The sequence below is a fragment of the Pongo pygmaeus genome, chromosome 2, assembly GCF_028885625.2.
Source record: "Pongo pygmaeus isolate AG05252 chromosome 2, NHGRI_mPonPyg2-v2.0_pri, whole genome shotgun sequence".
Lineage (NCBI taxonomy): Eukaryota > Metazoa > Chordata > Mammalia > Primates > Hominidae > Pongo > Pongo pygmaeus.
Window position 1 is genome coordinate 203,400,184 of NC_085930.1, and position 11,410 is coordinate 203,411,593.

Consider the following 11,410-nt stretch of genomic DNA (forward strand, 5'->3'; position numbering starts at 1 on the left):
CTCCCAAAGTGCTGGGATTGCAGGTGTGAGCCACCGCACCCAGCGACAGACAAGTATTTTCATCTGCAGTTAAAGATATGGGGACTGAGACCTGAAGGATAGGCATTGTAGTTCACCAGAAAATAGCCTACATATTAGTATCCTGGAGACCTGCCATGTTAGTGAGAATCATAGCCACTGCAAAGCACATCGAAGGCAGACTGCATCTGCCAGGATTTGCTCACATATCTGCTACCAAGACCTTATCCTTTGCTGTGATATTAGAGCAGCAAGAGTTAAAAATACCACTTTCTCTCTTCATCCTAAAAAAATTTCCTCCAATCCTTTTCACTTGCTCACTTCTTTTCTGAAAAGAGAATGTGATCTGTTGGTTCTTGGGACTCTCTCTATTTAAGAAATATACTTCCCCAACTGGGCCAGATGCAGTGGCTCACACCTGTAATCCCAGCACTTTCAGAGGCAAAGGCAGAAGATTGCTTGCAGCCAGGGGTTCAAGACCAGTCTGGGCAACATAGTGAGAACGTCATCTCTATGGGGAAAAAAATAAAGAATATATATATATATATTTCCCCAGCTAGCTAGAGTTTTTCCACTAGTACATTTGCTGAATTAAACAGGCTAACTGGACTAGTCTGGTTAAAGAAGAATGTCAATCTGAATTAGTGGAAAATCTGAGTTTTAAATATCTGTTAGGAAAAGTAGTAACTTTGCAAATACTTGTAGTGGGTCTGAATTCATAGCTTTCATAAAACTAATGCATTAAAGTCGTTTAAAGAATGTGTTCTCTTATTAAGCAGGTTAAATGTGGCTCTGGCAATATTATTTGTACTATAAATCTTCCTTAAAATAATCAGAGGGGCCAGAGTGCAGCCCAAGTAAATAATTGCAATCTAAATTAATAAGAAGCCTTTACTGTAGCTATTCTTTCTATGTTCAGGTATGTTCCCAATCCTAATTTGTCTTTAGTCAAGCAGGGATCAATACATTTTTTTCTTAGAAGTCCAAGTATAACTTAATGATAGCCATGTTATTTAAGGAACACTATTTGTTTCTTATTTTGTTTTTCACATATGTGATAGTTTTCATGTTCAACTAACTTTACCAGTTTTGTCATCAATGTGAGACGTGAAATGTATAATTAATTTACAAAAAACTCCAGCCTAAAGAAAAACTATTGCAATTGACAAACACTACCCCGAACTTCATGTTTTCTGCACCATCATCTTTTCCTCCTAGCTTTATGGTTATAAAATTTGTCTCTGGTCGGGCGCAGTGGCTCACACCTGGAATCCCAGCGCTTTGAGAAGCCCAGGTGGGCGGAACACTTGAGGTCAGGAGGTGGAGATCAGCTTGGCCAATATGGGGAAACCCCGTCTGTACTAAAAATACCAAAAATTAGCCGGGCATGGTGGTGTGCACTTGTAATCCCAGCTACTCGGGAGGCTGAGGCAAGAGAATTGCTTGAACCCGGGAGGCGGAGGTTGCAGTGAGCTGAGATCGCGCCACTGCACTCCAGCCTGGGCAACAGCGAGACTCCATCTCAATAAATAAATAAATAAAAATAAAATTTGTCCCTAAAACATCAAATTTAAAACAAGAATATGATTGCTTAACAGGACCAGGAGAGAGCAAATGCAGTGTGTCACCAGGTGAGGTGGCACACGCTTGTCCCAGCTACTGAAGACACCGAGGGGGAGCATGAGTTGAGCCCAGGAGTTCTGAGCTGTGAGATGCTATGCCCAATACATGTTCACACTAAGTTCAACATCAATGTAGTGACTTTCTGGGAGCAGGGGACCACCAAGTTGCCTAAGGAGGGGCAAACTGGCCCAGATTGGAAGCAGAAGAGGTCAAAACTCCTGTGCTGATCAGTGGTGGGATGGCGCCTGTGAACAGCCACTGCACTCTAGCCTGGGCAACATAGCAAGACCCTTTCTCTTAAAAAAAAAAAAAAACTGCAGTGTGTCAAATCTGTTTCAGAACAACTGCCATAAGTGACATTTAAGATGCATTAACAGCCACCAGAATTGTTTCCTGGGATAATACAAGGAAACATCTGGTATAAGTTTTTCACTTAATTCTTTCCCCATTTTCACAGGTAAGTATAAAAGTGCACTTTTTCATTTTAGTGAATACCCAATACACATCTGGGGTGGGGATGGGATAGAAAACTTGAATGAGGCTTCTGACACCCCAGATTTGTAAAGAACAAATGCTTTCGAGGCACAAGTTATTCTTTCCCGTGTTCTGTTTCATAATTAAGACCGTTTGATTATATTCATACAAATAGAATCTTGAAGGATCAGATAGGTATTTATCCTAAGACTCTACGTTATTGTTATTATTATCTTGAGATGGAGTTTCACTCTTGTTGCCCAGGCTGGAGTGCAATGGTGCGATCTCAGCTCACTGCAACCTCCACCTCCCGGGTTCAAGCAATTCTCCTGCCTCAGCCTCCTGAGTAGCTGGGATTACAAGCATGCGCCACCATGCCCGGCTAATTTTGTATTTTTAATAGAGATGGAGTTCTGCCATGTTGGTCAGGCTGGTCTTGAACTTTCAACCTCAGGTGATCTGCCCGCCTCAGCCTCTCAAACTGCTGGGATTATAGGTGTGAGGCACCGTGCCCGGCCTTACATTATTAATAATTATTATTATTACTTTATTAAGTAACTGTGGAATTGGCCATTCATACATTTCAGGTGAGAACAAGCCTTCAAAAAAAATGATGAAAATAATGACTTTTTTGTGTTATTTTTGGTTTTGTTTCCTTGTTTTGGAGCCGGGGGAGGCCCAGGTTGAAGGCGGAGCACAATCACATAATTGTCTCAAGAGTCTGGAGTTACTTGAGTGTGTTTTGTAGTCTCCTTCAGGTTTCATTCTGAGTGCAGAACAAAGAGATTCCATCCAAAGAAGAGACATTTTGGGACAGTTTAAGGCCAGGAGCAGTTCAAAAAGGATAACTTCAAATGTTGTTCTTGCCTCAAATATTCACACAGTTCCTGTATCAAAGACTGAAGCTATCATCACATTTACACATCTGTACTGGTTTAGAAGTGTCAACTTCTAGAATTAGAAGTTTGACTTCAAGCAATCAATTGTCTTAATATATAGCCATCAGTTTCTAGCCAGAAGATGGGCTGAATTCAACTTAATTTTTATAAAGCCCAGTTTCCATGCTTGGCATACAACCTCCAGGCAGGGTCCAGGTCTCAGCTCAGCACTTGCTCTCCTCTGAGGGGAGCCCATCAGCATGTCCCTGCTCTCTCTGGATACTTGTTCCATTTTAGATAAACACCCCTCTACATGCAGCCCCTCTGTGAACCCCTCATTTCCTGGTTTGCTTTTCTTTTGAGCCTGGTGGGTGGATGATGACGCTCAGTGCAGGTGGCCAGGGAGCATGCGTACCATGGGGTAGCGAGTGTGCTTCTGGACTGGGCATTCTCTGCCTCCGTATACCCTCCTCCTTCCTGAGATAAAATCTGTCCTTGGTGCCATCCAGCACTCCCACTCTTTCGATTCCTGGTCCTCTCCTGACTTCTCCGCTTAAGCTTGCCTCCCCCAGCTCCAACCCTTCCTCCTTTCTCAGGGTCTGTGCTCCAGATGCTATCCTCATTCTCTTCGTCAAGGATATGGCCCACAAAGCATGTGCTATGCCTAAATCTCCAACCTCTCTTACCTTTTTGACTTTTCCCCCTCAGCATATGAGCACATTTGTTTCTTTACAATCCTTAAGAGCCACCCTGCAGCCTCTCTCTTCCCATCTCACAGAGAATGCCTGGATTTTGCTCACGGCCCACGCTGCCTCATGACCCTCTCCTCCCGACGCTTGCAGCCAGCCTCGCTCTGGGCCCTGCACTCTGCCGACAGGCTCTAGCCTGGACAACTCAGGGAACAAACCAAATGGTCATTTATCTGTCCTTTCCTCTGTCAGCATTACAACATTTGTAAAGTGTTGACCATGTTCAGACTCCATCCTTGAAATTCCCTCCTTCCTAACCCCTTGAAGCATCTCTTTCTTCTGAGTTCTTCCAACCTTTCTGGCAATTTCTCAGTACCCACTATAGGATTGTCTCCTTTTACCTTCTACCAGTATCTTTGTTCTCTTGTCACTCAGCCACCCATAGTAGTGATGAGCATCTACATGCCCAGAGGAGACTACCCAATCTGGCATTTTCAACCCGTAATTCTTTCCTGAGCTCTCAAGCCATGGACTCAGCTGCGCACAGGACATCTCCACATACATGGAAGTCAGCATGTCTCAAACTCGATTCCGTGACCCCGGCTCTCATCCCTACAGAATGCCCCTACCCCTATTTTCCTAGGCTCAATGTGTCTTGTTCACACTCACCCTGTATCTCATCCCTGTATCTGTCTTATGAATCTCAACCCCATTTCACTGCCTTGGTACAGAAGTTTCAAGCTTTTTACTTTCATCTTCCCCAGACTGATCTCCTCAACTCTGGTCTTGCCTCCCTGCAATCCGCTGGCCATGATCCAGTCCAAACAACGTTGTCTCTGTTAGAAGGTGACCCAGGGCTTCCTGCTGCCTTCATGACTGCAGAAACTGGCATGCTTTGCTCCCAGCCTACTCGGCTGCCTCATTCCCTGCAAGCAGGCCTTATCCCCCACCTCCCACCCATGCGCAAAGCTGCCTCAGTGCCCAAGCCCGCCACGCTCTCTGGTTTCTGTCGCTTTGCAGTCTTTCTGCCTGTGCTGGAAGTTTCCCTCCCCCACATCTCTACCCAGACACCTCCTACCTCACATGTCCTCCAAGACTTGGCTGGGTCTGCTTTGGGAAGCCCACCCTGCCCAGTCCCCTGCTCTGACCCTTCCCCACTCCTCCCACCCTCTCCCGGGGACATGTTTGTTTGTTTGTTTGTTTTTTGAGACGGAGTCTTGCTCTGTCACCCAGGCTCTCCTGCCTCAGCCTCCTGAATAGCTGAGATTACAGACATGCACCACCATGCCTGGCTAATTTTTGTATTATTATTATTTTTTTTTTTTAGTAGCGACGGGATTTCAACATGCTGGCCAGGCTGGTCTCAAATTCCTGGCCTCAGGTGATCTGCCCTCCTCGGCCTCCCAAAGTGCTGGGATTACAGGTGTGAGCCACCGCGCCCGGCCTCCCTGGGACATTTAACACAGCACTGCTGACATTGGACTGTAGTGTTGGTTTATCTGTCTCCCCAGCTCAGGCTATGCATGTTTTGGAGGCAAAAATGATGTATTTTTCTGTACCCCCGGCACCTGGCACAGTGGCTGGCATACAGAAATCATTCAGGAAGCTGTATACTACCAGTGTAGTAAGAATGGTTGATACTTGGAGGTTCACAAAATGCTTCCACAAACCCCATTTCGTTTGATCCCAAAAGCAATCCAGACAGGTAAGTACGGCTGGTGTTGTTATCCTTATATCAAATGTGGACATTTAGGCTCGGAAAGTATAGGTGAACTGGCCAAGGTGACAGCTCGGAGGTGACAGAGGTGGAGTCTCTGGAACGCGCATCTTCTGGCTGTGAGCGCCATACTTAAGCTAGTCTCTACTGCTGCACGAGCATCCCTTCGCTGCCGCCTGCCAGAGGAAATAAACCTCGTTTTGATCTCTGTGATTCATGCATTTTTGCTGCATATGTAACCAGAACCAATTTGCTGGAAATCTGTTCTCTTCCCTGCTTTGCTGGTGTAAAACATGTATAACTAAAGTCTCTGAAGGAGTGGGGGCTGCAGGTAACTTTCTCCTGTCTCTCAAATGGCACGGAATTAATGTAATCAAATTCTTTTTTTTTCTTTTCTTTTTTTTTTTTGAGACGGAGTTTTGCTCTTGTCGCCCAGTCCAGAGTGCAATGGTGCAATCTCGGCTCACTGCAACCTCCACCTCCCGGGTTCCAGCGATTCTCCTGCCTCAGCCTCCTGAGTAGCTGGGATAACAGGCATGCACCACCATGCCTGGCTAATTTTGTATTTTTAATAGAGACGGGGTTTCGCCGTGTTGGTCAGGCTGGTCTCGAACTCCCGACCTCAGGTGGTCTGCCTACCTGGGCCTCCCACAGTGCAAGGATTACAAGCATGAGCCACCACGCCCTGCCAATCAAATTCTTTTTAAACATAAAGATTAACACTCCTCAGCAAAAATGAATTGCCAGGTATTTTTCAGAATCAAAAATTCTGTACAGAGAATGGGAAAATAAATCCTAAACTTTCAGGAGAAAGAAAAGTATCCAATTTTGAAGATCGTATTGTGAGGCTGGTTTGAAAAAGACTTGTCTGTTATAGGTGAATGAGTCATAATGTGACCCAGAGAAACCGGTAACTAAAAGCATATAAGGGTGTAACAAGCGAAGTCCAAATCACCGGCTAGGACTGAAGGCACACCAGAAAAGCCACAAACACAGTGTGGTTGTTTGTCACAAGATCAATACAATCTCTGTAAGCAAAGTGTTCTCCACCCACAAAGCAGTTGCTGACTTTCCAGATAAAATTTTTTTTGGCTTTTTCTGCCTATCTGTGACTCCTGGTGTTTTGCATTCCAGTTTTGCGATACAGCAAAATACATATTACCTGAGGGGTTTACAGCTTCTTCAGGTCACCTGCAGCCAGGATGCGGTGCCTGTGCCGGTGTGGGCCACAGGCCCACAAAACACTTCCCAGTGGGGCTGGCTAGTCATTCATGCACCAGGGATTAATGCAGCTTCTGCTCTGTTCCAGGCACCATTCCAGGTGCCAGAGTTTCTACAACAAACAAGACAGGCAAAGCGGTGGCTCTTGAGAAGCTCACATTCCACCATCAGGAAGAAAACAAATAAATAAAGGAGAGAATGGGCCAGGTGCTGTGGTTCATGCCTATAATCCCAGCACTTTGGGAGGCTGAGGCAGGAGGATTGCTTAAGGCTAGGAGTTCAAGATCAGCCTAGGCAACAGAGTGAGACACTATCTCTTAAAAAAAAAAAATTAGCTGGTCACAGTAGCACACACCTGTAGTCCCAACCACTCAGAAGGCTGAGGTAGGAGGGTCACTTGAGCCCAGGAACGAGGCTGCAGCGAGCCAGTGAGCTACGATTGCGCCACTGCACTCCAGCCTAGGCAACAGAGTGAAACCTAGTGTAAAAAAAAAAAAAAAAAAAAAAAAAAAAAAGGAGGGAATGTAAATTCATGGGAAATACTGTGAAGAAACAAAATAGGATGTTGTGATGGAAGGGGTCAGAAATGGGGGTGGGGTCTAATTTAGAATGGACAGAGAAGGAAAGGCTTACTGAGGAGGTAACTCCTGAAGCCAGGAAAGCCAGTAAAACAAAGCGAGTCTAACAGAATGCCCAACCTGATTTTGAAGAACTAGTTGATGATGACGGAAAATGTCACCTCCGGCCAGCCTGGGCAATGTTTATAAATGGCTGGTGCTCAGGACCACAACTTGGAGCAGGGTCATTTGCTGCTGTTTTTATGATCACACAACTACTAAAAACCTGTCTACAGTCTGCAGGCCAGGCACGGTGGCTCACGCCTGTAATCCCAGCACTTTGGGAGGCCGAGGCGGGCAGATCACGAGGCCAGGAGATCAAGACCATCCTGGCTAACACGGTGAAACCCCGTCTCTGCTAAAAAAATACAAAAAATCAGCCGGTTGTGGTGGCAGGAGCCTGTAGTCCCAGTTACTTGGGAGGCTGACGCAGGAGAATGGTGTGAACCTGGGAGGCGGAGCTTGCAGCGAGCGGAGATCGTGCCACTGCACTCCAGCCTGGGCGACAGAGCAAGACTACTTCACAAAAAAAAAACACACCTCTCTACAGTCTGCAAAGCACCTTAAATATTTGAAGTGGAAGTGAATTCAGAGACAGCAAACTTAATCTCTTTGTTTGCCACATGAAGAAATGGTTATGGCCCTGGTTGGCTTTGCATCCACGTGTTCATTCCATAGACATCCTCTGAGTTCTTGCCTTGTACACATGGTGGGCAGGGAACCGCAGGGGATACAGAAATAAACAAAATTGGAAAGCCTTCAAGGAGATCACAGTCTAGCAGGGAACACATTATCTAAGCCACATAGGAGGGAAAAAGTGCTGAAAGCAGTCATCCCCGGACCCCACCCAGAACTAGCAAGGGGCAAGCCAGAACTAGAACCCTGGTCTCCAGACTTCGCATCTGGGATTTTTTTGTGTTTATTTATTTATCTCTTTTTTTTTTTTTTTCAAATCTCTCAGCTTTGTATTTTCTATTACTTCCACCTAGAAAATCTCCCTATGTCCCCAGGCCATCCTCACCAGTCCATTTGGCTAATACTTAGTTTTCAGGTCTCAAATTAGATGGCTGCCTCCGAAGCCTTGTGTGAGCCTCCTCCCCCTGAATTTCCTTCTGCTGTGCCCTCACTATGTGCTGTGCTGCCATTAACATTGCCCAATAAGACCCCTCATCACAAGGGCCTATGAGCTGTCCTTCAGGGTCACACTGCAACCTCGGGACCTGCCACAAAGCCTGCCACACAGTAGGGGCTCAATAAAGTTCTATTAACCAAGTAGGCAGATAGACAACTGTACTGAGCACACTGCCGCCACTCTCACCACAATACAATCTTTTCTTTTTCTTTTTTTTTGTTTGAGATGGAATCTCACTCTGTCACCAGGCTGGAGTGCAGTGACATGATCTCAGCTCACTGCAACCTCTGCCTCTGGGCTCAGCTCACTGCAGCCTCCGCCTCCGGGGTTCAAGCAATTCTCCTGCCTCAGCCTCCTGAGTAGCTGGGATTACAGGCGCGTGCCACCACACCCAGCTAATTTTTGTACTTTTAGTAGAGACAGGGTTTCACCATGTTGGTCAGGCTGGTCTCGAACTCCTGACCTCACCATCTGCCCGCCTTGGCCTTCCAAAGTGCTGGGATTACAGGTGGGAGCCACTGCACTCTGCCTCTTCTTTTCTTCTTCCTTACCTCCCTGCCTCCTTTTCCCACATCCTGGCACCTCCTCAGACCCCAGTGTGTCTACTTGCCTCACCAGGGCTCCACCCAGACCTCTCTCCCAGGAAGTACTGGGAGACCATTCACACTGCACTTATCTACCTCCGAGTGCCAGGCGTCCGGGCTGAAGAGCAACAGGACACCCAAGAAATGCCCTGACCCACACTGTTTCTCTCTAACTGGATCCCTTTGCAGACGACTGGGAAGTCGTCTCTCCTACCCTCAGCACAGATCAGCCCCACAAAGCCATGGCTTCTTAGCGGTTTCCCAAGTCCCCTCACAGGACCCACTCACAGATAAGACCAGGAGGGAATACCCGGCTGTGTTAGGGAAAGAGAATATGGGTGATTTTTTTTCTCTTTTCTTCATTTTCCGAACAACTCCGTGAAGTACTTATGCTACTTTTATATCCAAAATGTTTACATTTTTTAAAATGAGTCTTTGACAACAGCTTGGAGAACATGCTTTCCTCTTCTGAATGCCAGTCATACTGCTAGTCAGTGCGGTTCAGCCCAGCACATAATCACCCTCTTCCTAAGTCCTGAGTATTGTTGTTGGGTCTCTCACGGCTAGACTGTCACACGGAGACAATTCGCACCGCTTTACTCTGCGTCTCTCTACTAAGATCATCCTAGGGTCTGCCTGGCTTGTTGTGGCTGCTAATAACTTATTGTTTGGCTTTTTTGCTCAGGCCTCAGGTTTTGAGACAGCCCAGGGCTTGCACTCGAGGGCTGAGGAAAAGGCTCTCCTTCTCCGCCCTGCCTGAGCTCTGGTTCCACTCTCTTCCCTGAACTAGATGACTAACAACTATTTCAGTCTGTGAATCCAGCTCTCTGGTGGATTAAGGTGGGAGGCAAATTTGTTGTTACACTCCCAGTCAAGAGGTGGAGTTTTTCTCCTCCCCTTGATTCTGGTCTGGCCCTGTGACTGCTTTAATGAATAGAAGGTGCAGAAGTCATACTGGGCCAGTTCCAGGTATAAGCTTTAGGAAGGCCTGGGAGATTTTGCTTTTGCACATTGGAGAGCCCTGAGCCACCATCTAAGAAGTCAGCTACACTTCTGGCTAGACCATGTGGAGCAGCCACATGGAGAGAGAGAGGCCTGGCCATCCCAGCATCATGGCTGAGCCCAGCCTGCCAGCCATCACTGCCAAGGCACCAGACATGAGGAAGCCATCTTCGGTGTTGCAGCTGGTGGAGTCCCAGGATGACTACAGCACAGCCAATGCCATGTGGAGCAGAAGAGTCGCCCAGCTGAGCCCACTCAACCCTCAGCATGATGAGAGATAATACAGTGTTGTTGTTTTAAGCCTACCAAAAGCTGGCTCCCAACTATCGCCAACATAATCTAGGTGAGACAAAGCTGAGCTCATTGCTTATCGCGGTAAGGGAGAATGCAACCTGGCAAAGCTTTGGCAGTGTTTCCAATGGGGAAAGGAAGGTCAGAATGCACTGATAATTGGGAGCTTGGTTTAAGGCAGTCTTTCCTTATGGGGACTTGATCAGGACTGGGCAAGAATCACTATGCAACACTCCAAAATTGGTGGAAACAGCAAAGTAAGGATTTCGAGATGAAGGATTCACAGAATCTTAGGGCACAAATTGTCTGTGGATGTTTTCCATGGAATGGTTGATGGAAAGTTTCTTTAATGAACAATCAAACCACTTATCTGGGCAGGAGACATCTGGAAAAATCAAGTCATACTGATGAAGACAGAGAAATAGCACAAAGTCATGTTACTATAGGCAGTAGGATACGGTTTAGGTTTACCGGGTCCAGGCAGAGCATGGAGCTAGCTGGTTTTGGTTCTCAAGCCACTAAGTTTTGGAACGCTTTGTCACACAGCAATTAATAATCAATACATTTCTCTAACCCTTCACTTCTCAATATTTCTGTATTTCTCAATCCATTCATTCATCAAATACTTGCTGTATACCTATTATGTGCCAGGCACTGTGCTAGGCTGGTGATACAAAAGAGAGTAAGATAGACCAGGTCCTCACTTTCTTGGAGCTTAAATCGTCATCAGGAGGAGATAGACAATAAACCATTAAACCAAAAAGTTAACAAGATAATTTTTATACAGATAAAGTGTTCTGAGGAAAATAAAGCAATGGAATAGAGTTTGGGGGGGCAGTGGAGGGCAGGGACAAGAAGATAGAGCTGTGTTAGAAACAATAGTCAACGCTGATCATGGTGGTTCATGCCTGTAGTCCCAGCTACTAGGGAGGCTGAGGCAAGAGGATCGCCTGGGTTCCAGGGATTCTCCTGCCTCAGCTTGCCAAGTAGGTGGGATTACAGGTGCCCGCCACCAGGCCTGGCTAATTTTTGTATTTTAGTAGAGACAGGGGTTTCACCATGTTGACCAGGCTGATCTTAAATTCCTGACCTCAAGTGATTCACCCGCCTCAGCCTCCCAAAGTGCTGGGATTACAGGCGTGAGCCACCACACCTTGGAAATAT